The 27,759-nt window shown below is 36.8% G+C and overlaps 1 protein-coding gene and 1 long non-coding RNA gene across 4 annotated transcripts in view; one reads left to right on the top strand and one right to left on the bottom strand.

Annotated features, from left to right (window-relative positions):
- MGLL (monoglyceride lipase) overlaps positions 1-27,759 on the top strand; it is a 187,432-nt gene that overhangs the window by 114,501 nt on the left and 45,172 nt on the right. The window lies entirely within an intron of this gene.
- On the bottom strand, positions 86-27,502 carry LOC127552938 (uncharacterized). The gene is made up of 2 exons (XR_007951628.1): positions 2,816-27,502; positions 86-810 (listed from the first exon to the last, which is right to left on the bottom strand). It is a non-coding gene; the product is annotated as an uncharacterized LOC127552938 (long non-coding RNA).

Here is a 27,759-nt window from a genome sequence, read left to right as displayed (position 1 = left end):
CTCTGCCCACCAAAAAAAAAAAAAAAAAAAAGGCCAGTGCTCCTGAAAATAGATCTCTAGCCTCTGGCACAGAGCCAGAAAAAGGGGGCAGTGAGCAGAAGAGGTGCATTTGGACTCTACCATACCCAAAAAAGAAGAAAGAAAAGAGATGGAGGGAGTAGGTCTTAGATGGCTTCTTTGCATCCTTTCTATTATTTCAATCCAATTCAGAGCATGGGTAATTATCTTCCTTCTAGTCTGCTCCTGAGGATTGACAGCAAAAATGATACTGTCTGCATTTCAAACATTAGGTCATATCTGACAATCAATTTGGGGGATGTGGTCCCTTTTAAAGGAATACGACAAATCTTTAATCAAGGTATTATTGCCCTGGTACCAGAAAGAAAGCCATCTTCTTAATCCTTTTATTTGGTCCATTACTGCCCCTTTTCTAAGGACCCCTGATTTGACAGGAGTCAAGTCAGGGTGTACATATACATAATGAAGTGTCACATGACTGTGGCTGTATTTCTGAGATCTAGGACATTTCCCTAACACTGTTGTTTGCTACTCATATTGTGATAACATTTACTCTTTTAGAAATTAAAGGAGACATGGTCAGCATATATTAGAAAAGAATACACACCAGACATGTTTGTGGACCATGTCAATTTGTTATTCAGTTATATTCTGATGTCCATTTGCTCTGGTTTCCTCGATTTCCTGGACTGGTCTTCTTTTGCTGTATCATTGTCCTTGACTTGACTTCTTCTCATGGCTTCATTAATTAATCAACAAGAATTTATTAATTCTATTTTTCTGCCAAATACCCTGCAAGACCGTGGGGATACAAAGATATAAATGAAACCATCTCTAATTTCAAGGAGCTTATATTCATTATCTTATTTCATTATTATTATTATTATTATTTATTATCTTATTTCAAGGAGCTTATCAGAGAAAACAATGTGTAAATACAAATAAGTATATAGAAAACATTCAAAGTAAGCACAAGGTAATTTGGGGGTGGTATGGGAGAAGTGCTGGCATCTCGAGCCTTGCCCTATTTCTGATTCTCTCATTTTGCTCCTTTCTTTGGTACGGTGACTCTTATTCTAAGCTAGATCCTCCCAGTTGTTGACTCTTGGCCACAGCTTTGTTTCCTCTGTTAATTAATTTAGATATATCCCATCTCTGTGCAAGAAATTTGTTATCCAAACTGATAGAACTTATCTATCTAGGAGAAAGATTGGAGAAATCACTTATGATGAGAATTGGCTGTTGTTTCATTAGACAAAGCAAACAAACGAACCTACTGGGCTAGATTATTGCTTGTGTATAAAACAATCTAAAATCTGTTTTTGTATCAGAGAGAGAGAAATGATTATCCTAAAAACTAATATTTCTTGAACTTTGAGTTAGTCTATGTCATATTTGACAAACTGCAATTAGTTTGTATAACATCTCAACTTATTAAGGCCTTCTTGGAAAAGTTAATTCTCAAATGACAAAGTGTATGTTTTTGAAGACATCTGTTCAATCGCAACTGAAAGTTTGTGATGGTTCACTGTAATTATGGCAGATTCATCTCTTGACATATGTGGACCTGACCACTTATTAGCTGTGTGACCTCGGCTAAGTCTTTTAACTTCTCAGATTCTTAATTCGTTTAGCTCTATTTGGGGAAAAAAAATTAGAGAAATTTAGTGTTAGTTAAATTTATTGTTAGTTCTATCATTAACTTTTTCTGGGACTTGTCACTTAAACTTACTGGGTCTGTTTCCATGTGTGGAAAATGAGGGTGTTGAACTTGTTAACCTTCGAAGTCTCTTTAAGTCCTAACAGTCTGGGATTCTACTTTCTCCTCTCTACATTTAACAGAATCTTAGCAGACTGGCTCAGAGCTGAAATGTCAGTCTTACTTATGATGGAAAGCCTACTTGACCATTAGATGTACTCAGTCTTCTTGGAATGGAATAGGGAGACAAGGAATGAAAAGAGAGAAATTATACCAGAAATTATACATAATTAAAATCTTTTCCTGACATTGTGTCTGGTGACTGTGGTTGGAGGAGGATGGAATATAAGTTTCCATGAGTGCTAACATCTGAACAGCAAAACCTGATTCCCAGACATTACCAGCCTGTACAGTTGAGATTAGCAGCTATAAATAAATTCCTTGGGACACAATAGCTCAGTTGTACTTATCACCAAAATATGTTTTGGGTCATATAAATATTGCCCTTAAAAAGATGCACCTGATCAAGACATTTTTATTAGTAGGACATTGATACTAGATCCCATCCTGTTCTCCATTGATCATTAGGGTTATCAAAGACAGAGAGTTTATTTTCCCATAGAACACAGGGTTTCAAAGTACATTCTGTTCTTTCTTGTCATTGTGCAAAAGGTAAATAATGAAGAATATCAGCCCTTGTCCCCATGTGATCTTTGATAAAGAGTGATAATAGGCATTGGTGGAACAGCCACATTAATTATATTAATTGATGTTCTTGTAAAAAGTAGATCAATAGATTTTTCTACAACATTGACTCTCTTTACATTTCCAATAACCACCCAGATTACATACAAGTTTCTTGAAATTAACATGGTATCTGACAAAGTGCTAAAAGTAAATTCACCAGAAAACATTGCCTTCCATGTATTACTGGCAGGATCTAAGAAATTCATTCTGCCCGGGAAGGTGGTGTCCTGTATTTCAACCAATCACAGGATTATGATTTCTGAGGAGCCCAAAAGACAAAATGGTGTCAGGGAAAGACTACTAAAAATGAAGGCAGAAGATTTGGCTTTAAATTTTGGTTCTACTACTTACCAGGAAAGACTTCTCTTCTATTGGTCTCAGTTTATAGTTCTGTAAAATGAGAGAGTTGGAATAGATGATTTCTAATATCTTCTCCAATTCTAAATCTATTAACATATGATACCAGGAAGATCAGTTTGGCTCAAGAGGAATCTAGATTGATTTATTCTTCTTCTTATTGGTCAGATTTCTAGGTGGTACAGGAAATTGAGTGCTGGACCTAAAATTAGGAAATAAAACTTCAGATACTGGCTGGACAAGCCACTTGACCTTGGTCTGACTCAGTTTTCTCATCTGCAAATTGGATATACTAGTAACACCTATTTCCAAGGGTTTTTATTAAGAGTCAAATGAGATATTTGCAAAGCACTTTGTAAACTTTAAAATGCTATGTAAATGCTAAGCTTGAGTTTTTTCTAGGGGCCCAGATCAAGCCCCTGTATCCAAGCAAAGAGAGAAAAGGGCCCCAGAAGATAAACTATAGGAGGAAGAAGAGAAGAGCCCACCCACCTTGACCAGTCTGTCAAACTTATTGAGTGCATAATTATCCCATATAGCATCTCAAATTAGGCCCAAGAGCTCCATAACTTCCAGCCCTTTTGGAATTGGGACATACTGTTGCTTTATTCAGTAACACCATCTGCCCCATCACCTAAAAGTGCTGGAGGGAGTCTGTTTGTTCAACTGAAATGAATTTAAATGAGTTTTGTTTTGTTTCAAGACATTTGAGAAGATTCCACCATGTCCTTAATCTAACTGAGACGACTCTGCCCACCCTTCCCAATTCACCAGAACTGGAATTGACTCTATTCTCATCTCTATGACACAGTGAGATCCAAGTGTGGATGAGGGAGTCTGAAGTGTCCCTCATGAAATCAAGAGGAGCCTTCTCATGCATGAGTCTGCTCTGTGAGCAGATCTATTTGCTGCCTTCCTTCCAGAAAATGCTGACCAATCTCTTGTCTTTTCAAAAAGCTGTTTTCCTTACTTCAGCATCTGCCAGTTGCTTGCATCTGTAAGATTTACTGAATGTTCCATTCGTTTAAATAATTAAACACACAATCCTTCATATCCTAGAGGAGGAAGTATTTGCATTCCACCCCCCACCCCCCCATAGCTCCTAGACTTACAACTTGTATATCTCCTTGATTAAAAACTGTTGCTTGACACCATTTCGACAAAATGTAGATTTCTGGTGACTTGGATTTCTCTTTTGATTTCTATATTGTATAACTCCTAAAGCACTGTGCAATCAATTCCCATGTTACTCACAGGGTAGATTAGGCAATCGTGATGTAAAATCAGCTGAAGAATAATGGAAAGAAATTCTTAACAATGAAGGCTGGAGAACACTGAAATGAGCAACCAAGAAAGGACATGAAGCACCCTATAAAAACCAGGGTAGATTAATTTCATTTGTTCAATAAATATTTGTCTAGGATGGGGTTTAAGTATGGTCCTGCCTGGAGGAGAAGGAATTTGAGCACTCAATAACATCCAGAACAGAGTCACAGAATGTAAGCTCCTTTAAGGCAGGGCATCTTTTCTTTGTATCCTCAGGAGTTGCTACAGTCCTTGGAACATAGCAAGCACTTAATAAATGTTTGTTGATTGATTGTTCAAAAGGACTTCAGAGACTATTGAATACCACCCATCCCTGAACAAAAATTATATAATATTCGCAACATGTGGTTATCCAGTCTTTTCTTGAAGATCTTCAAAGTGCTAGAACTCAACATTTCTTGGGGGCCACCATTCCATTTTGGGTAGAAATTTTATTAGGAATATTGTTAGAAATTTTCTTCTTACATCAAACTTAAAACTTTTCTTTGCAACTTCTACCCATTTTTTCTACTTTGGGCACTTACATTTCTAAACCTTCTCTTCTCTAGATTAAACATTCCTTCAGCTAAGCTTCATATGGCATGTTCTTTAGGCCTTATACCATTCTGATTGCTTTCCTAAAAATTAAAATAAAAGTGTAGATCTGACTATATCAGCCTTTTATTAAATAAATGCCAGTGGCTTTTTATTAGGTTATAGAAATAAATTTATTAAATTAAATATAAAGTCCCCTGACATTTTGCCATTTTCCAGAAGTTTCAATAGTGTCTAACTTTTTGTGACCCCATTTAGGGTTTTCTTGGCAAAGATACTAAATGCTTTGCCATGTCCTTCTTCAGCTCATTTTACATATACAAGGTTAAGTGACTTGCCCAGGGTCACATGCTAGTAAGTGTCTAAGGCTGGATTTGAACTCAGAAAAAGGAGTCTTCTTGATTCAAGATCCTATGCTCTGTGCACTATGTTACCACCTATCTTTCCCTTCTGGAAATTAAAGCTTTTCATAATTTGGATTCTTCCTGTCTTCCCAGTCTTCTGATACTTTATTTTCCTCTCTAGACTAGACAACCCATTTCCACTTTGGTCACAGGATTGACAGATCTTTAGATCATAGATCTAGATATAAAAGGGAATTTAGAAGTCATCTAATTCAACCACAGATGAGATTAAGTGACTTTCCTAAAACCACACAGATAATACAGTCCTCTGGTTCCAAATCCAGTATTCTTTGTCTTATACTACATCGACTCTCAAAATAAGGAGAAATTTATTTTTAAATGAACTGGCTCAAGGTGCTAGCGAAACAATCAGGGGAAAATATCTGGTAGGCAGTTGTTTGTGTGGAGCTTGATGGAGGGAGTAGGATGGGAGACACCGATTTGCCTAAATGTGATCATTAAAGACTTGGGAAAAAAATTAAGTTCATTAAGGAAGATGGTGCAGAGAAAAGGGAAAGATGGGAGCTAAGGAAGGAGAAGGACAAAGAAGGGCTAACAAAGGAGATCAAAGAGGAGTGGTCCAAGAAGTATGGGGAGAACCAGGAGTTGGTTCCATGAAAAGTAAAGAAATAGAAGATAACAAAGATATATGAGTCTACAAGGTCAAGGTCAAGGAAAGAAAATGGGAAAAGGGAATTCAGCTTCTATTAGCAAGTCACAGGTGATCTTCAGAGGAGCCATTTTCTTAGAATGAATGCAACAGAAGGCAAATCATATAAGGTATCACCAGTGGAACATCAAAAGTCAGACAATTACAATATGAGATATTGGCTTGCTCTTTCTAAAGTACTTTGCTAATTAAAAAAAGAAAAGCTCTCAGCACTTCCTATTTGACAAGTCTTCAAAATCATCATTAGTAATTCTTTAATAATATTTTACAAAGACAATTCAGATATAGATGTGGTTGTCAAGGCGAGGAAGTAAAAAAAAGTGACTCAGGACTAATAGGAAAAGGAAAAAGAGGGGTGGAGCCAAGATGGTGGAGAGAAGACATGACTCTGTAACCTCCTCTGACCTGTTCTCAAACCAACAACAGAGTAAGCCTCTGAACTAGTTTTGAAGTCAAAGAATCCACAAATATTTGGAGTATAACATTTCTAGAAGAAGATACTTTGGAAAAACTTCAGAACAGGTCTGTTTCAATTGAGCAGGGGGACAGTCTGCTGAACCTAGACTACAGTATAGGAAGACCAGGGCAAGAAGCTAGAGTGAAGAGTAAGAGTGTTGTAGCTTCTACACACCTGGGAATCATCTGTGAGCCTCTTAGGCCACTCTGTCCTGGTTGCAAGCAGGTGGTTTGGAAGATTTGTCTTTTGTAAAAGACAAATTGTAAACCACTGAGCCCCAGAACAAAGCAGGACCTAGCTATGGTTGCCCAGCACTGGAAAGCAATCAGCAGAACTCCCCCAGGGCAAATTAAGACCATTGTCACTCCTTTGCATTGAACAGATCTCAAGAAAAAAAAATGAATAAATTATGACCAAAGAAGAACTAGAGATATTACTGATCACAAAATAGAAAATTTTGATTATATCAAACTGAAAAAATTTTGTACAAACAAAACTAATTCAGACAAAATTAGAAGGGAAACAATAAACTGGGAAAATATTTTTACAGTCAAAGGTTCTGATAAAGGACTCATTTCCAAAATATATAGAGAATTGACTCTATAAGAAATCAAGCCATTCTCCAATTGATAAATGGTCAAAGGATATGAACAGACAATTCTCAGACGAAGGAATTGAAACTATTTCTAGCCATATGAAAAGATGCTCCAAGTCATTATTAATCAGAGAAATACAAATTAAGACAACTCTGAGATACCACTACACACCTGTCAGACTGGCTAGAATGACAGGGAAAGATAATACAGAATGTTGGAGGGGATGTGGGAAAACAGGGACATTAATATATTGTTGATGGAATTGTGAATACATCCAACCATTCTGGAGAGCAATTTGGAACTATGCTCAAAAAGTTATCAAACTGTGCATATCCTTTGATCCAGCAGTGTTACTACTGGGCTTATATCCCAAAGAGATCATAAAGAAGGGAAAGGGACCTGTATGTGCAAGAATGTTTGTGGCTGCCCTCTTTGTAGTGGCCAGAAACTGGAAACTGAGTAGATGCCCATCAATTGGAGAATGGCTGAATAAATTGTGGTATATGAATATTATGGAAGATTATTGTTCGGTAAGAAATGACCAACAGGATGATTTTAGAAAGGCCTGGAGAGACTTACACGAATTGATGCTGAGTGAAACGAGCAGCGCCAGGAGATCATGATATACTTCAACAACAATACTATATGATGATCAATTCTGATGAACCTGGCCATCTTCAGCAATGAGATGAACCAAATCAGTTCCAATGGAGCAGTAATAAACTGAACCAGCTACGCCCAGCAAAAGAACTCTGGGAGATGTCTAAGAACCATTACATTGAATTCCCAATCCCTATATTTTTATCTGCCTGCATTTTGGATTTCCTTCACAGACTAATTGTACAATATTTCAGAGTCCGATTCTTTTTGTACAGCAAAATAATGGTTTGGTCATGTATATTTATTGTGTATCTAATTTATACTTTAAGATATTTAATATCTACTAGTCGTCCTGACATCTAAGGGAGGCAGTGGGGGGAAGAAGGAGAAAAATTGGAACAAAAGGTTTGGCAATTGTCGATGTTGTAAAATTACCCATACATATAACTTATAAATAAAAAGCTATGAAATAAAAAAAAAGAAAAAAATGAATAAAAAACCCAAAAGAACTCTCACCATAGGCAGTTTTTATGGAGAGAGAGGACAGAGCTCAAATCCTGAGGTTCCTAAAGGCAAAGCAACTTCAGAAGAAGCCCCAATGAGAGACATGAGGTGATCCCCATTTCACAAGGCTTTCTTGGAAGATTTCATAAAGGATCTTAAAAGAGAGTTAGGAAAAAAAATGGGGAAATGAAATGAGATCATTGCAAGAAGGAATGGAAAAAATGGAAAAAGAATGCAATGAATAAAAAAATTTAATTGGCCGATTGCAAAGGGAGCTAAAAAAGGTAATTGAAGAAAATAATGCATAAAAATTAGAATTGAATAAATGGAAGTGAATGACTCAATAAGACTTAAAGAATCAGTCAAATGAAAACAAAAATAATGAAAAAATAGAAGAAAACTGACCTGGAAAATAGATCTAGGAGAAACAATCTAAGGATTATTGGGCTTCCTGGAAGCCATGAAGAAAAAAAAAGAACCTAACATTACAGGAAATCATAAAAAAAAAAAAAAAACTGCCTGATATTTTAGAATCAGAAGGTAAATAGCCATTGAAAGAATCCACTGATCATCTTCTGAAGGAGACCCCAAAATTAAATCCCCAAGGAATATCAAGGCTGAATTTCAAAACTATCTTACCAAGGAAAAGATATTGTAAGCAACCAGAAAGAAACAATTTAAATACTGAGGAGCCACAATTAGGATAACCCAGGACCTAGCAGCTTCCATCTCAAAGGATCAAAGGGCCTGGAACCTGATATTCTGAAAGGCAAAGGAACTGGGATTACAGCCAAGAATAAGCTATCTACTAAAATGAGCATTATCTTTCAGGGAAGAAGATGGACATTCAATGATATAGGGGAATTTCACCTATTTCTAATGAAAAGACCAGAACTGAACAAAAAATTTGGTCTCTAAACACAAAACTCAAGAGAAGCATAAAAAGGTAAAAAGGAAAGAACTCTTGAGAATTATATTTCTGTTATGGGTATACTTAGAGAATGCGAATATAATTTGATTTTTTATGATAATATGAAAAAGATGGAAATATAAATAATATGAAAAGAGATGGAAAGGGGATCATACTGGAAGAAGAGGAAAAAGGAGGTAAAATAAGGGAAATTACATCTCAGAAAGAGGCAAAGAAAACCTATTATAATTGAGGAAAAGAAGGGACAGGAATGAGCATTGTGTGAATTTTATTCTCATCAGATTTGGCTTTAAGAGAGAATATCAGATATATTTGGTATCACAAAGAAACTTGTCTCACCTTATAGGGAAATAGGAGGGAAAAGGAAAAAAGAAAGGGAAAGACTAATAGAAGGGAAAACAGAAGAATTAGGGGAAAGGTATAAAAAGGGGGGGGGACTTTAAAGGGGGAGGACTGTTTGAGGGAGGTGGTCATCAAAAGCAAAATAGTGGGGAGGAAGGAAGGGGAATAGGAAAGAGAAAAGCATAATATAAGGTAAATAAGATGACAGGAAATATAGAATTAGTTATTTTAACTGTGAATGTGAATGGGATGAACTCACCCATAAAATGGAAGCAGATGGCAGACTAGATTAAAAACCAGAATCCTACAATATATTGTTTACAAGAAACACATTTGAAACACAGTGATACATACAGAGTGAAGGTAAAGGGCTGGAGAAGAATATTATTATGCTTTAGGTGAAGGGGAAAAAAAAGCAGGAATAGCAATACTGATCTCAGATCAAGTAAAAACAAAGATAAAGCTAATTAAAAGAGATAAGGAAGGAAACTATATCTTACTAAAGGATACCATAGATACTAAACATATATGCACCAAGTGGTATAGCACAGAAATTCCAAGTTAAGAGAGATGCAAAAGAAATAGACAGCAAAACCATACTAGTGGGGGATCTCAACTTTACTCTCTCAGACTTGGATAAATTGAACCATAAAATAAATAAGAAAGAAGTTAAGGAGGTAAACAAAATGTTAGAAAAGGAAAAGGAAGAAGAGAGGCAGGATGAGAGCTTAAGGAGGTGAGCAGGATTAATGGATGACACTGGATTTCTTTTTAAAGAGGAGGATATTTGAACATTTTTACAGATAAAGAGGAAAGGCCAATAGGGATCAGGCTTAGAGATACAAGAAAGAGAAGGAATGACTGAGGGAGCAAGGTCCAAGAGGAGAGGAAAGGGAAGTATTTCAAGAACTCAGATGAAGGGATTTGCTTTGTACAGTAGGAAAGAAATTAACTTCTTCAGAGAGAGGAGGAAAGGGACAGATGCTGAAGACCCAGAGTAAGGAAGAGAGGAATTGAAGTCTCTGGTCAGATGGTCTTAGTTTATGTAAAACAGAAAGAGCTCATCTACTCTGAATATCAGGTTTGGGGGAGAAGTTGGGGTTTAAAAAGAAAAGAGAAGGTTTAGAATGGAGATTGGAATGAGACAGGGAGGTAATAGTAAGAGATTTTTTAAAAATGATAAATATATATAATCTATCAATTAATAAGCATTTACCAAATGCCTATCATGATAACTCATACTATATAAGAATTTAAGTTTACAAAGTACTAGGTTAGCAAATAGTACATTATTAACTTCCTAGAATAATAACTCACAATAACTCACATTGTATAGGAATTAAAATTTACAAAGTACTGTAATAGCTGGCAAGTAATGCATCATTGTTCCTATTTTGCAAATAAATTCAGAATAGTCATAGAATCATAGATATGGAATTAGAAGAGACCGAAGAGAACATCTAGTCCAATTCCCTCCTTTTACTGCTGAGGAAACTGAGGCCCAGAGAAATGAAGAGATTTATAAAAGGTCAAATAAGGGGAAGAGCTAGACTTGAATCCGGGTCCTCTGACTCCAAAGCTTTGCCCAAGATCACCTAACTAGTAAATATCGAAGCTGGAGTTGGACCCCAAACCTCCTAACTCTCCCAGACAGTCTTCTCCAAGTGATGAAAAAATTGACGATGGTCAGCTCTTCTGGAATGATTGGAATCATCTAAGGCTAGTCTAGAAAAGTAAAACTTGGGATTGGAGATTTAGATGTGAGACCATCCAATGCAATCACTTCACTCCACCAAGAAAGAAACCAAAGCTCAGCCAGAAGTGCCTGTCCAAAGCCACACATGTAGCAAACAGTAAAGTGATTCATCTGACTCAACTCTTCAAATCAATTACCTTCTGGACCAAGAAAAGAGATATTTCAAAGAAGCTGATTAGGGTTTGGGTAGTGCCCTGACCTTGTGATATCAGGAAGTTGTTTGCAAAAAAAAAAAAACCCAAACAAAAACAAAAACCAAAACAAAAACCAGCAAGGAAGTTCACTTCTCCAAAACAGAGAACATTTCTTTTGGATAACATTAGGAATCTGTGAAAGGAAATGATATGTTGTGACAGCAAAGCAAGTTCCCCACCCTTTTTGGCTACCATTTAAATAATTAGGGTTCATTTCTTTGTCTTTGACTTGTCTTTTCTTTTCCTCTTCTCCTCTTCCCTTTTAAGTCATGAAACCAGGATTTGGAATTAATTCTTAAATCTTATTGTGTCATAGCTTCCTTTGGCAATGTGATTAAGTTTATAGCTTAATGCTGCTCTAGCTGTTTTTAAATGCAAAAAATAAAATATATAAAATTACAAAGGAAATCTATTATATTGAAAAAGTTATCCTTTTAAAAAAAAATTCCAGCCCCAAATCCTTCACTTTACAGAGAAAGAAATTGAGACCTTAAGAGAGTCAAAGGAAATTGCATAAGATCATGCATTTTGTGGCAGAGCTGGGACTAAAATCGGTTTCTAACCTATGAATCTTCTCATTCATTTTGCTCTTTGAAGCAGATAATTATTTCGCCACAAACCTTTCCCTCCCCCCTCTTCTTCTCTGCCAAATCAGCAAAGGAAGAATGCCTTGATGGTGTGATATCCCCCTGACATTGCTTCAACAGGAAAGAGGAAATGCTGAAGCCCCCCACTCCATACCAGGTGCCTATCTGCTTCCTTCCCCTAGTCCTAACAAATCTCAGGCACAAGGTGCAGAACCAGGGCCAGAGGGGTACCTAAACTTGACAATCAGAAGGAATAGACAATGGGAGAAAACTACCTCATTTCACCTTCCCATATTTCCCTTGGATCCCTTCTACCTCTCCCCCAGTAATATCTTCCCAAGCAAGCCTCCCTCAAGGCCTCCTGGGTGTAAAGAAATAAGGATCAGGCAGAACACCAGGACTTGCCCCAAATCACCATGCACATCTATCTATCCACTACATGCCCACTGTGCCTCCACATATATGAGCCCAAGAAGAAATACAGGAGTCTGTCCTGAACTTTTTTTTTTAGGGATTGGGGTTTTTCTGGAAATAGATGTCAGCATAACTAAAGCTGAGGGCCCCAGAACAGGTTTTTCCAATTTGACTTTTTGCCTGGTCTGACTCTCCTCTTCAGAGGAGAAGTTTATTTTTAAATTGTAATAATAATTCATGCTGATACTGCTCTATACAATTACAAAGCACTTTTTGCATTAGCCACCCTGTAACTAGCATCTATGTTATCCCCATAGTATAGATGAGAAAACCAAGGCATAGAGAATTTAAATGGCTTGCTAATGGTCACACAGCTAATAAGTATTGGAACTGTCTAATCCAAGTTTCCTGATTGAACTCTAGCCTTTTACTCTTTGTACCATGTTACCTCTATGTTGTTGGCAAATGAGCTACTTTTTAAAGCTTAAGTTGACAAAAGTAGGAAGAAAAATCTGCTTTTCAGCCAAGATCTACCCTCCAGGCTGGGGCCAAAAGACTTTTGAAACATATCAAGTTACCCAGGGACAATAAGTTAAGCAATGAAACTACAAAGTTTTTTGAAGTGAAATTTTGAAATTTGAAATGAAATCCTAAGCTCTGAGAACTGGAAGACATCAGAAATCAGCCAGCTGGCCAACTCTTCCATTTTTTAGAGGAGAGAACCTAGAAAGGTTAAATTCATGGGCTATTAAGAATTTAGATTTAGAGCCTAGAGCCTACAGGGACTTGAGATGTCATCTAGGCCAACCCACTCTTGTTAGAGATGAGGAAAACTGAACCCAAGAGAGGTTAAGTGAATTGCCAAAAGATACACAAAAATGGTAAGAGAGCTTGGATTCTGGCTTAAATCATCTCATTCCAAACTCAGGGCTCAAAAGCTCACTGACCCTAAACAAAGAAAATCAGTTTTTACCAATCAATAAACCCCTACTGGGTGCCATGGGCATGACATCAGTGCCTGCCCTCCAGAAGTTTGTATTTTGTTGCCAATAAGTAAATGCAGGCTATAGACTAAATAAACATGAAGAAGAATTGGGTGGAGTGCTTTCCCAAATCCAAAGATTTCATTTTTCCCAGAAGGAATTCATGTGCCAGAAAGAAAGCTCAGTTTGCTATGATGTCATTACCTAATGAAGAAAAATGTGAAATATCCATCTAAAAGGATGTTCAGAAAAGGCAGGGCTCGGGACATGACACATCCAACAAATCCATGTCACCCACTTCTTGCAGATACAGTTCCAAAGTAAACTTGACTATTGACCTATTCTTTCCAACCAGTACTTTTACTTCAAATAACTGAATAAGAGTAGTCCAGCAACATGTCACCATCTGTCCCAAACAGATTCTGCTTTTTTTAGTTGGGAAATAATCTTTTTCTCACTAAAAATTCATTTTGCAAGCAGCTCCATGCTTTGTCTTCTATCTTGTACTTCCTGTGAAGAAGCCAATTGTATTATCTTAAGAGGTCCCTGAATCTTGGAGTCTTTAAGCCTAATTACCTAATTCCTACTTGCTTCACAGTTTCTTCCTGGTCCCATTCTGTATTTACCCTTGGTCCAAACTGAGATACTTGGCTGATTCTCTTCAGCCCTTCACCCCCAAGAAGCTGCTCTCTTCTGTACCCAAGTTCCTACTCAAATAACTCCCTTCTCCTGGAATTTGCCTTTTATTCATGTCTGCAAGAACCTCTTTATCACTCCCTATTGGCTTCTAAGTAAAATTCATACTTCTTTTGACATCTAATCTTCCTAGTCTTATCTCTTACTACTCTCTGTGGCACATACATTCTATGCTGCAATCACTGTGAGCCTAAACACCCCACAGTTTCCCACATCTGTACATTTAATCTAATTATTAGAAACTTAACAAGCTGAATTCTGTCTTTTTATAATAGCCACCCTTGTTTCTAGTTTCGTACTGCTGAGTCTTAGCAAAAAAAAAAAAAAAACACACATTTATTAAGTGCCTACTATATACTAGTACTTTGCCAAGCATTTTACCAATATTATCTAATTTGATAATAATTAAAATAATGTAATTTGATCCTTCTAACAATCCTCTGAGATAGGAGTTGTTATGGTTTCCTTTTTACAGTTGAAGAAACTGAAGTAGAGATAAATTAAATGATGAGCAGTCACACAGCTAGTTAATGTTTGAGGTTAAATTTGATTTCAGATCTTCTGACTCCAAAGACAGGATTTTACTAGTTCTACTAGGTAGGAGCTGTTATGATTTCCTTTTTGCAGTTGAAAAAATCGTGCAGAGATAAATGATGTGTAGTCACATCTGTAGTTAGTGTCTGAGACTGGATTTGAACTCAGATCTTCTATTCTTTGGGCTAAACCTCCTTAGTCCCTTTCCTAGTTTTCATATGGCATACTCTTCAGTCCCCTTATCCTGATTGCCTTTAGTTTAAATGGACTCCAATATGTCAGTGTTGTTCCTAAAAGGTGACTCCTAGAATGGACAACAACGCTCCAGACCTTTTCCTTACTTCTCTTGATACACCCTAAGTTTTCATGGGCTTTGTTGAAAACCATATCACACTGTTGATTTGTATTGAGTACACAGTCCACTAAAACAACACATCTGCACAAAAATCTTCCTAAATATTTCCCCAGAAATGAGTCTAGTCATTGCCGCCTTCAACCTGAACCTTGTGAACCCAAGTGTAAACCTTCCACCCAACACTCCCTAAACTTTCCCGCTTTTGCTACCCTTCTTATTCTATTAGAAACAATGATGGGGAAGTTGAAAAACAAGAGATATTGTAAAAATAAAAAAATCTAGTCTCTAGTTTCGCTATTTTATTTTGTTTTGGATAATTATGGTTTATCTGAGTTGTGCTCTCCTATAGAAAGTTAGAGAATATGAGAGGTGGGTTCCAGTGTGGTTCATAGCACTCAACAGTTTTATGGGAGCAGATTTAACCTCCCACCCCCAGGAGAGTGAGCACTTCCCCTCTGGGCCTGTGTCCCAGTCAGTCTTGTTCTCCTGTTTTCTTAGCCCCTTATCCCTTTGCCCAAAGACACTGGCTTTCCCTGCCAAAAATCTGGGGATAAAAGGTAGCTTCATTCAAACACATTTCAAAATGAAGCAATCTTAATGAAAGACTAACTCCGACAAACCTACTCCATCCTTGTCACTGGAAATGCAAAAACCCAGAATGAAGTGGGCTCCTCAGGAATGTGAGGCAGAAACACAGGCTCTCACTTCAGAATTAGATCTATGCCAGTGGCGGTGAAAGGTCCTGGCGAAGTAAACCAATGTGTTCATTAGTGGGCTCAGAGACAAGCCTTTCCAACAAAGGCAGTAACTGAGAGCGAGTTGAATCCTACAAGCAGGTGGCCCTAAACTCTCCCCCAGAAGGAGTAGGTTGGCATTGAATGAAAAGAGTTCACATCCCAGCTAGGATTTGATGATTTGCAAAGCATTTCTCTTTAAATGAAGTTGGTGGTGTGTCAGTATATCCATTTTATAGATGAGGAAACTGAGGATCTGAGAAGTGGTTGGTCCAGGGTCACACCCAAATAGTAAGTGTGGGAGCCAGGGTGTTTTGACTCCAAATTTGACATTCTTTCCTTGCTACTATGAGAATGTTGGACCAAGCCTAGACTGCTTCCAGTTCTTTCAGAGGATTAATTGTACCATTATCGATCAGTCAATAAGCATATCTACTGCATGCCGGGCAAGGAAGGTACAAAGATAGAAATGAAACAAGCCCTGCCTTTAGGAAACTTGCTTTTTTAGAGAGAGACACAATATGTATAACATGTATACAGATAAAGATTTGCAAAATAAATGTGTCCAAAATATATTATACAAAGTAACTTAAGGGGAGACACTAGCATCTGGAGCAAGTAGGAAACACCCTTAGGTGGAAATTTGAAGGAAACTAGAGATTCTAAGGGCTAAGATGAAGAAGCCATGCCTTGTAGGCATGGGAGCTGTTTCCCAAGATGGTGGGGCATACAAATGGGATAGCCATGACAACCAATGGAGTGTTAGGAGATTTTCTGTCCGTAATTCATGAGTGATAGAAGCTTTCTCTCCTCTCCCACTTTAGTATTTCACTGTTAGCGCCTATTATTTTTTATGATTTAATATTTTATTTCCTTCTGATTACATGCAAAAACAATCTTTAACATTCATTAGCTCCTATGATTTCAATGATCATCTCTAAGCTGATGGTTCTCAAATCTGATTATTCAATTCTAACTGCCAGACGCACATCTCCAATTGCCTATTTAATATCTCAAATTGGATTCCCTCTGTTGTTTTTCAGTCCAACACTTTATGACCCTATTTGGAATTTTTTGGGTAAAGATACTGAAGTGCTTTGCCATTTCCTTCTCCAGCTCATTTACAGATGGGGAAACAGAGGCAAACAGGGATAAGTGACTTGCCCAGGGTTACATAGCTACAAAAGTGTCTGAGGCTGAATTTGACCTCAGATTTTCCTGACTTCAGTCTTATACTTTCTCTATCATATCAGTTAACTGTCCAGGATGTTCTGTAGCTATCTTAAATTCAATAAAGTATCATTTTCTTTCTGAATTCATTTTCTTTCTCCTCAAATTTTCCCTGCTTTCATATATCCCAATTATTGTAGAAAGAACCACTGTTCTCCCAGTCACCCAGGCTTGATATTCAAGACTTGTCCTTGACTTTACCTCCTTGATGTCTCTGGTATAATGTCCTCTTCCTTCCAATACCACCACCATCTTTATTACCTCAGGCTTGAATTGTTGCAATAACCTGCTTGTTGGTCTCCCTGCCTGAAGTGTCTCCCCACTCCAGTCCATCTTTCACTCAACAAACAAGTTAATATTCCTAAATCTGACTGTATCAGTCTCTGATTCACCTCTAGCATCAAATACAGTGACGTTGGACTCTTTGCTGTTCCTCATTCAAGACACTCCATCTCCAGATTCTGTACATTTTCACTGGCTGTCCCCCATGTTTGTAACCTCCTCACTTCTGCCTTCTGGCTTTCTTCACGTCCCAGATAAAGTCCTATGTCCTCTGAGAAGTCTTTCCTGATCCCACTCAATGCTAGGCCTCTTCTTTGTTAATTATCTTGAGTTTAGCCGGTACATATTTTGCTTGTATTTAGTTGTTTATGCATCATCTTCCCTGTTGGACTGTGAGTTTTTTATCTTTTGATTTTTTTTATATTTTCAATGTTTAGAACAGATCCTAGCATACAATAGGGACCTAATAAGTGTTTGTTGTTAACTCCGTCCCAGGATTACATATACTTCAGTCTCAAAATCTTTTCTTTCCAATGCTTCCTTATTTAAGGAGACCAAAGGGGAAATTAATAAAATAAAGGACAGGATAAGCTGATAATCTGGATATTATAGATTGCTTTTGTTTTGAAAATTCTAAGAAAAGAACACTGATAAAAGTATATAAAAAAGAAAGAAATCATATAGAATTCAAGGAAAGCTTTCTTGAAAGTCGTTCAATCATTTCAGTCATGTCCAACTCTTCCAAGATCCCATTTGGAGTTTGGCAAAAATTCTGGAATGGTATGACATATCCTTCTCCAGCTCATTTTATGGATAAGAAAACTGAGGCAAATAGGGTTAAATGACTTGCCCACAGTCACACAATTAATCAATGTCCGTGTCTGGATTTGAACTTGGACCTCCTTGACTTCACACAGGGCATTCATTACATTGTGCCATCTTGCTATCTCTTGAAAGTAGGGACTGGCAAAATGCTTTCAGACATGTTTCTACAGATACTTCACTTATTTTTTATAAAGCTGTTTATTTTCAATAAAATAGATAATTTTCAACCTTCAGCCTTTCAAAAGGATATATTCCATTTTTTCCTCCTTTCCTTCCCCATACTCTCTCCCCTAGATGACAAGTAATCCAATATATGTTTAAAACATGTGCGATTTTTCTATATATATTTCCACAATTATCATTCTGCACAAGAAAAAATAAGATCAAAAAGGAAAAAAAGAGAAAGCAAATAAAATGTAAGCAAATAGCAACATTACCAAAAATTGAAAATTCTTTGTGATGATCCACATTCAGTTCCCACAATTCTGTCTCTGGATTCAAATGGCTCTCTTCGTCACAAGATCATTGGAACTGGTTGGAATCACCTCTTGTTGAAAAGAGACATGTCTATCAGAATTGATCATCATAAAATGTTATTGCTGAAACACTTCAATTATTTAAAATGCATGCTTGTTAAACACTTACTGTGTACATAGTCTTTCCCCTTCCCTGTCTTCTTCTGATGCCCCATTGTGCCATGAACATGACTGTGGCTTCTCAAATGCAAAGCTAGTGGAGTCTAAACTGTGGGGGGTCTCATCCAGCTGGAAAAACTTTGGGTCTGTCTGGTAATAGATTGTGTGGTTGTTGTTTGAGGTTCAGCCTAGCTAAATTTAAAGAGGATTATCACCTGGCCCCAAGGGTAAAATAGATTTTAGCTAAAAGTACCTCTTGAAGATCATTTGTTAAGATGTGGAGAGATTGTTGCCTTCATTAATACAGAAAATACACATTGCTTAAATTATAGATTCTCTATTATTGTTTCTATGAGAAATAACCAGCAGGATGATTTCAGAGAGATCTGGAGGGATTTACATGAACTGATGCTAAGTGAAACGAGCAGAACCGGGAGATCATTGTACACGACAACAAGATTATACAATGATCAATTCTGATGAACATGGCTTTTTTCAGTAGTGAGATGGTTGAGGCCATTTCCAATGATCTTGTGATGAGGAGAGCCATATGCACCCAGAGAATGAACTGTAGGAACAGAGTGTGGATCACAACACAGCATTTTCACTCTTTTTGTAACTGCGTGCATTTTATTTTCTTTCTCATTTTTTTCTTTTTGATCTGATTTTTCTTGTGCAGTAAGATAATTATATAAATATGTATACATATATTGTATTTAACATATTTTTAACATGTTTAATATATATTGGATTATTTGCCATCTAGGGAAAGGGGTGGAAATTTGGAATACAGGTTTTACAAGGGTCACTGTTGAAAAATTACGCATGCACATGTTTTGAAAATAAAAAGCTTTAATAAAAAGAAGAAAAACTAATATTGTTTCAAGAAACTACCCAAAAAATTACATTCTCAATTGTCGAATTGTTGTGAGATTGTTGTAATAGGTCCTGGAGGAGATGAAAAATTCAAAAATTACGTAGTACCTACCTCTCCTTGAAGAGGTTGTCATCCTCTTTTTTCTCCACTCCTTGAAATCATCATTAGACCTCCTGAGCTATCTGTGGTGGAGTACACTGACAACAATGCATTGAGAGGCCTTGTGTTCAAATCCCAACTCAGCTACTTTCAGCTATTTTCTTACTATATGATCTTGATCTTCATTTACTTCCTGTTTCTGGCCCTCCATTTCAGCCTCTGGGAAACAAAGAGATTGAACCAAAGTCTCTTCTCACTGGAACCTTCTGTAATTCTAGGAGCACCTGCTAAATAGTGAAACTCAATGCCTCTGATTCTCCCAAAGACTCTGCAGGGAATAGAAAATGAGCTTTCTATCTTTCTCTTCAGCTTATTAAATCAGTCACCACGGCATTGTGTATGATTCCCATCTTGCTGAAAGCCTCTTCTAATATAATTAATAAGTGTCCCTAAAGTGGGCTTTGTTTTTAGAGCACTTACTATTTGGTCATGTGAGTTAATTAAGCAGTTGGTAAGGATGGAGAATTTCCCCCTTTGATCCCCATTTTAAATAGAAGGTTGGAACCTCTCATTTCTTGTTATGAATTTTGTCTTAAAAAACACTGAAATTCGCTTGTACCCTGTGACCCTATAGGGATCATGGCCTCAAGACCCCGTGAAGACTTGTGAGTAATTTCACTTTCAATTTGAAAGATTACATTTCCTTTTTTGTCCAGATTCTGTTCCCTTATTGTCTAACCTCAAAGTTCTGGAGGTCAGATAGTACAGAACTCTCACTTGAGTTTAGATCCCTCTTTGATATTGCACAAGATTCCTGTCTCCTGCCTTTCTAGAGGTTTCTTAATCCTCATATGAGCATACAGTGAGCATAGAGAACCAATAATCTGAGTGTACCTAAAGAGAAACTTCTACCTTCTTAAAACAGTGAAATTTGAAAACCAACCAGTTCCAATGATCTTGTGATGAAGAGAGCCATCTGCACCCAGAGAGAGGACTGTGGGAACTGAGTGTGGATCACAACACCACATTTTCACTCTTTTTGTTGTTGTTTGCTTGCATTTTTTCTTTCTCATTTTTCCTATTTGATCTGATTTTTCATTGTGCAGCATGATAATTGTGGAAATGTGTATAGAAGAATTGCACATGTTTAACATATGTTGAATTATTTGCTATGTAGGAGAGGGAATGAAGGAAGGCAGGAAGAAAAAAATTAGAATGCAGAGTTTTGCAAGGGTGAATGTTGAAAATTATCTATGCATGTGTTTTGAAAACAAAAAGCTTTAATAATAAAAAAAAATCAGTGAAAAGAAATTTGAGCCACAAGTTCTAGTCAGTTCTGATTTCATCTCTGTAGCTTTGCTTTCTTCCATGGCTATTCACCCTGAAGGAAAAATCCCTTTTGAAACAAAGAGGAAAAGAAATATCCATTCAACTGAAATGAACAAACAGCCTTCTAAGAAGCTGATAATTGTGCCATTGATTTTTTCTGGTGTGGAGTGTTTGAACAAAATTCAAAGAGCAGAGCCTTTAAAACTATTAGTGAATTTTTTCTTATCTTGCAAAAGATCAAAAATCTAAGTTGTGATTTAAAGGGGTGAGAATTGAAATGACCTCCCAAGTAGGTAAGATATATCTGATTTTTTAGGTACCATTGACACTTGAGAGGAAAGAATTTGTGCCTGGAGGGGTATTCTTTGTTCCATGGAAACAGATCTAATGAAATGAGAGATGGCAGAGAACTATTTGGAAATCTGAGAGTCTGACTGATGGCAAAAAGAGTTTGAGTTTGGGTTAAAGGAGAAAAAAAACAGAAGAATATTGCCAGAGATGTATAAATACAGACCACCTGGCCAGATGGATGATTCTTACATAATATAGTTCACAAAATAGGCACAGGGGAGCATAGAGCAGTGATGGCAAGTTCCAACATTTCTAACTCTACTAGAAGCATCATTTGTTCAAAGCACATCTGATATTTTCCTTGCCCACAATTTTATCTTTCAGTAGGTAGTGGAAGCCCGCTGATTGCCATAGAGAAAAGAACCCTCTGTGACCCTGGGCAAGTCACTTGACTCCAATTGCCTCAGCAACAACAACAACAAAAAAAAAAAAACCAAAAAAAAGGAGGAGGAGGAGGAAAAAAGAGAAAAAAGAGGAAGAGAAGGATGAAGGGGAGAAGGAGGAGGGGGAGGAGAGGAAGGAGGTAAAAGAGAAAGAGGGGGAGGAGGGGAAGGAGAAGAAGTAGGAAGAGAAGGAGGAAGGAAAGGAGGAAGAGAAGGAGGAGGAGGAAAGAGCCCTGTTTGGGAATTAAAAATAAATAAATAACGCCCTTGTTAACATCTAGGCTCTCTTCTTTGCACTTTGTGAATGTGGGCTAGGTACAATTTCTTTGCATATCTCACTTGCCTCTTCTGTGAAATGAGAGGCTGACACTAAAAGAATCTTATTCGGGAAATGATGCAGTTCAAAAACTGTGACTCAAATTACTTCTGACCAGTTAGGATGAATGAATTAGGGATATGGAAGTGATAGCCATGTTGGGAGAATATAACCATATTGTTTTAGAATCAGTTGATCAATAAGCATTTATTTAAGAACTTGCTGTGGGTCAGGTCCTGTGCTTTCTCAGGGTAGCAGACACCAAGAATGGCAAATAAAATAGCATAAAACAACAACAGTCTGACTCTTAAGTTGTTCACATTCCTGTGGGAGGACAACCTATAAATAATTGGGCATATTAGCAAGATGATCGTACAAATATGTTTACATATATTAGAGCTAACATATATTTTAACATGTATAACATATAATGGATTACTTGCCATCTAGGAGAGGGGGTGGGGGAAGGTGGGGAAAATTTGGAACACAAGGCTATGTAAGGATCAATGTTGAAAAAGTATCCATGCATATGTTTTGAAAATAAAAAACTTTAATAATTAAAAAAAGAAAAAATAATTGGACATATATAAGCTAAAAAAGTTGGAAAATGACTTGGCTAGTGAAAAGATATGTTTTATATGACTTCATATTTATAATTATAATGCCAGAGAAACTGAGGCAAGATCAAGATTAGAGAGTATTTAATGATTTATTTAAAAGGGAAAGATTTACTGGGACCAAATGGATCCATGGTTTGGTGCCAGAGCTGAACAAGACTATAGTCTCCAAGAATCCAGCAAACAATGTGAGTTTTCAATGACATATATACATGTGGCTCAGATTCAGGGGGTAGAGTGAGGCAGGGGCAGAAGTCCGGGTGCTGAGAGCGGGAATGGGATTCTGACAATCCGGTTCTGACAGAGTGAGGGGAAGCATGGGGGATATCTGATAATTGGGATTACAGAGTGGGGAGAGGCACCTAGCATTCTGATGATGCCTAAGATAGAACATCTTTCTCCTTATCTGGGATCACCATCATTAGGAGGGAGGGGTGGTTGAACAGAACAATTAGGGAAACCGAGGCAGGACTGGGTCAGCATAATTAGGGAAACTGAGTCAGAACAATAAAAGAGAACTGTGGCATAACATAATAGGTATTATATTTCTTGTCTTTTTCCTGTGTGCAGGAGAAGTAGAGAGAACAAAAGAATTTAAAACTGAAAATAAAATTTAAATTTTAAAAAAATTGAAGATTTGGCACTTAGAGAATTGGAAAGACTTCCTACAGAAGGTGGCATGTGAGCCGAGTTATGAAAAAAATAAAGTATTCCACTAAGAAAGCTGGGAATAATTCAGGGTATACCTTGATTTTAAGAAGACATATTTCCAAAAGGTCAAAGAAAATGTGTATAATCCTCTACCTGGAGTCTCTCAGTGGCTCATTATGGTCAGAGAGTCAAGGAGAAGCATCTAAAGAAATGAGTGTAGCTACACAGAAGTGTGTCAAAGGTTAGGTTTAAAACAAATGTGTAACTTGAGAAAGGGATTATTTATATCAAAGAATAAATATAAGACCAACATTAACCTGAAAGAATGTCAGAAATCCATAATAAGCTGGAGCTTCCTAATAGTTCTAAATATCTAAATAAATTTTAAAAAACAGTTCTAAAAACAAACAAAGGGCCAGTTTTCTTTTTAACCATGTTTGTAGCTAAAAGGATGATAAAGGGGTAGGACTATTCCTCTGGGAAGGTGCCACTAGCCGGTGACTGAAGTATGAACAACTCGGCTCCTAGTTTGCTTTTTAACTCCCTAGCAAGGAGAAAAGTCTAGAAACTGGGAAGTTTGTTGAACAAATAAAGGAGAAAATTGGTCAAGATAAATCGAAAGAGAGTATTTATTCATTAATCGGTGAACAAACTTTTATTAAGCTCCTACTGTGTTAGTAAACAGAAAATTTAAGTGCTTGCTATGTGCTAGGCACTGTGCTATTTACTGGAGATGAAAAGAAAGACAAAAACATAGCCCTCGACATGGAGGAACTAAAATTCTAATTGGAGAGAAAACAGTATAAATGTAAGGTAATGTCAGAAGGAAAAAGTAACTAGGAGATTTGTGGGAATTGGGAGGAGGATACTGGAAAATTCTCTTACAGAAGGTGAGATTTAAGCTGAGTCTTGAAGGAGACCAACAAAGACAGGGGATGAAGACGAGAGAAAGCATGAAGCATGTCCAAAGGCATGGAGATGAGAGATATAATATGAGAGAACATGAATTGGGGTAGTAGCTCCGCAAGTAAAGTTAAAAAGAGGTATCATGAAGGTGGAAATGACAAGATTTGTCCTTGACCTCAGTTTGCTCATCTGCAAAGTGAATGAGGTTGAACTAGATGCCTCTGAAATCCTTCCAGATCTAAAGCTATAATTCTGTGTCCATAGAACTTAAAGATGGCAAGGGCCTTAGAGACTATGCAGTTCCTTTCTTCCTTATTTAAAAGACAAAGAAACTAAGCCCCAGAGATGGCACATTCCTTGCCCAGTATCTCAAAATTGGTCATTAATAACAGAAACCTAGATCAGGGGACTCTCAATAATCTTTCCACAACACACTTCTATCTGAATCCTCAATATGAAATCATCCAAAATTTACTCATAAATAATAGTTACAATACAAAAGAAGAGTTTCTTTGCTGAGGCTTCTTTGCTTCTGAAGCTGGCTAATTGAAATATCCAGAACTAGAGAATGTTCAGAGGAGTCAGTATCATTCTTGATTATCCTTCTCTTTAGAGTTTTCCCTTCCTCCCCATCTCTCCCTCATTTAGATCTTCTCTTGCTCAAAAAATTCATTAATAAGAACCCATCAAGAAATAGGAGCTGTTCTGGTGCCCTACATCCTTTGGTCCATATTATCAAGCCTTATGTTGATGAACTTCAATTTGATGCTAAAGGAAGTCCAAATGATGAACTGGGGGAGAAGAAAGGGAAAAAAAATGTTTCTCTCTGAAGCACATCTGTGTTTTATTTCTTGTACTTTCATTCATTCAATGAATCCATTGATCAAGAAATATTTATTGAATACCCACTGTGTGCTAGACACTTTACTTAAATCTTATGTGGTTCTATTTTCATTAAATATGTATTAAAACCACAAAATGGTACCACCAATTGTCATATCAGCAGACCTGCCAAAATTGTAAAACCATATGATGAATGCAAATTAGTCTCAGTGTGAAATGCCTAGTTGAATTCATCAGGAATTCCACTTCAGGCATGAGGCAGCTTTAAGTGGAAAGTAGCACGGGAGAGAAATAAAACATGGGAGTTATATTTTCCCTTCACTGCCATCCTTTTTGAAAGGCAGAGAGGTGTAATGGATTAAGTCTCAGGAAGACCTGAATACAAGGATTATCTGTATAATGGTGGTAAAATCACATTGTCTCTTAGTGTCCCAGACTCTAAATGAAGATGAGTTGTTAATCCATATTAATAGAAGAAATTTATTTATCATGAATTGTCTATATCATTGTAATCACAATTACAGACATAAAATCTTTTTAAAAAGCAGATTCCCCCTTTTCTCTTAAATATCCCAAACATTCTTCCTTCTTTCTATCTTTTACTCTCTCATGCTTTTTTCCTTTTCTTTTTCTTTCTTTCTTTTTTCTTTCTTTCTTTCTTTCTTTCTTTCTTTCTTTCTTTCTTTATTCCTTTCTTTCTTTCTTTTTTTTTTTTCTGAGGCAATTGGGGTTAAATAACTTGTCCAAGGTCACACAGCTAGGAAGTGTTAAATGTCTGAGATCACATTTGAACTCAGGTTCTCTTGACTTCAGGGCTGGTGTGCTATTCACTGCACCATCTAGCTGCCCCTTACAATTTGATCATTCTTTATAACATCTCTTATTTTACCATCGTTTTCATCTTTGAAAGAATCTGCACTATTTTGGATCCCTATCACTGAGAACAGTTCTTTCTTACCATGTTTCTCTTTGTAAGGGATGAAGCAAATAGAGGAAAGAATATGAGAAAATAAAATGGGAGAAAATACATAATTAATCATCACGATCATGAATGTGAATGGAATGAACTCACTCATATAACAAAAGAGGATTATGTTTATAAGAAAGATACTTGAAATGTAAAGAGTCGCAGAGTTAAAATAAAAGGTTGGAACAAAATCTAATTAGGTTTTAGCTGAACTAAAAAAGGATAGCAATCATGGTCTCACACACAGTAATAGCAAAAATAGACTTGATTTAAAAAGATAAACTACATTATGCTTAAAAGTGGTACAATGAAATAAAATCAAAACTTAATGTATATGAACATCTCTTGCATTAATTGATGCAGAATAAAGTGAATCAGGAAAACAGCCCATACAACAACAGCTTTGTAAAGACAAACAACTTTGGAAGACTCAATCAAGAATGCTAATCAGTAAAAAGGACAACTTTGATTCTATTTGAAACATGCTATATTTCCTATTAGATTAGTAAAATATTTAAGATGCAGAATGAAATGTATATTTTTGAACATGGTTAATATGGGAACTTGTTTTACTTGACTATGAAATTTTATTGCAAATGTTTGATGTTAATTTTTAATGAAGGTTGGGATGATAGAAAGGGGCAAGGAATGGCATTCTCCTTACCCTCGGTTCCACTACCCCCCCAAAAAAAAAAGAGAGAGAAGACAATGGAAGGAAGGAATCATAGAAAAGCAGGACAACTTTGCAAAATTACATATTGAATTAATCATGTACTTAAAAAGAAAAGCAAGATCTCTATAATAGAGATTCACAGTTTCGTGTGCAATCTTCTCCTTCTGTTCTACAACATATATGGAAATGCTTATTTAAACTGGTAGTTGTTAAGTTCAGAATAAAAATAAATAAAATTTTTCAAAAGAAAGTTATTTGTTACACTCAGACTTTGAGGCTGACTGAGAAGGTAGGACCTACAAAATTTGGTCTAGATCCTGTGATAGTGCTAAATTAATAGTCATTTAAAACAATGTACAGAAACTGTTCTATTACTTATGTTGAACTAATGTTGCTTTAGTGGAAAGAACATTGGATCTGGGGTCAAAGACCTGGGTTCAAATCATAACTTAGTCATTTACCAACCATGTACCCTTATGTATTCCTTCTCTATCTTAGTCTCCTCATCTATAAAATAAAGATGTTTGACTATATCATCTCTAAGGTTCTCTCTAGTTTTTCATCCTATAATCTTAAATTCTGTCTCTACTTTGGTCTATTATACTTGTGACTTTCAGCAAAACACTTCTTTCTGAGTCTCAGTTTCTTCATTTATAAAATAGTGAAATTAGACTAAATTATCTGTAAGACATCTTCTAGCTCTTAATATTTTTGAGTTATATGAGTTATATTTAATTTACATAATTTAAAAAAAAGGATAATGACATAGTCATTGTAGCAACTAGAAGAGAACTGCAATGTTTCTTCTCCCATCTCCTAACCCATTATTCCAGGCAGGGTTCTTAACCTAGCTCGTGTCATGGATCTATCAGGCAGTGTGGGGAGCATTTTTAAAAGCATAAAATAAAATACATAGCATTACTGTGGAAACAGACTATATTGGGAGTGTGTGTGTGTGTCCAAGTGCCCATAAGAGAGACAGAGACAGAAACAGAAACAGAGGTAGAGAGAGACACACAGAGAGAGAAGGTAAGAGGAAGGAAGGAAGGAAGGAAGGAAGGAAGGAAGGAAGGAAGGAGGAAGGAAGGAAGGAAGGAAGGAAGGAAGGAAGGAAGGAAGGAAGGAAGGAAGGAAGGAAGGAAGGAAGGAAGGAAGGAAGGAAGGAGAAAAAACAGAGAAAGAGACAGGAAGGAAAGGAGGGAGGGAGGGAAAAAGAGGAAGGGAGGGGGAGAAAGAGGGAGAGGGAAAGGAAGAGGGAGAGAAAGAAGAAGAGAGAGAAAAAGAGAGAGAGGAAGAGGGAGAGAGAGGAAAGGGAAGGAGAGAGAGAAGGATAGGGA

The sequence above is a fragment of the Antechinus flavipes genome, chromosome 1 (assembly GCF_016432865.1).
Source record: "Antechinus flavipes isolate AdamAnt ecotype Samford, QLD, Australia chromosome 1, AdamAnt_v2, whole genome shotgun sequence".
In the NCBI taxonomy this organism is placed as follows: domain Eukaryota; kingdom Metazoa; phylum Chordata; class Mammalia; order Dasyuromorphia; family Dasyuridae; genus Antechinus; species Antechinus flavipes.
This window is presented reverse-complemented; position numbering and strand designations above follow the sequence as displayed.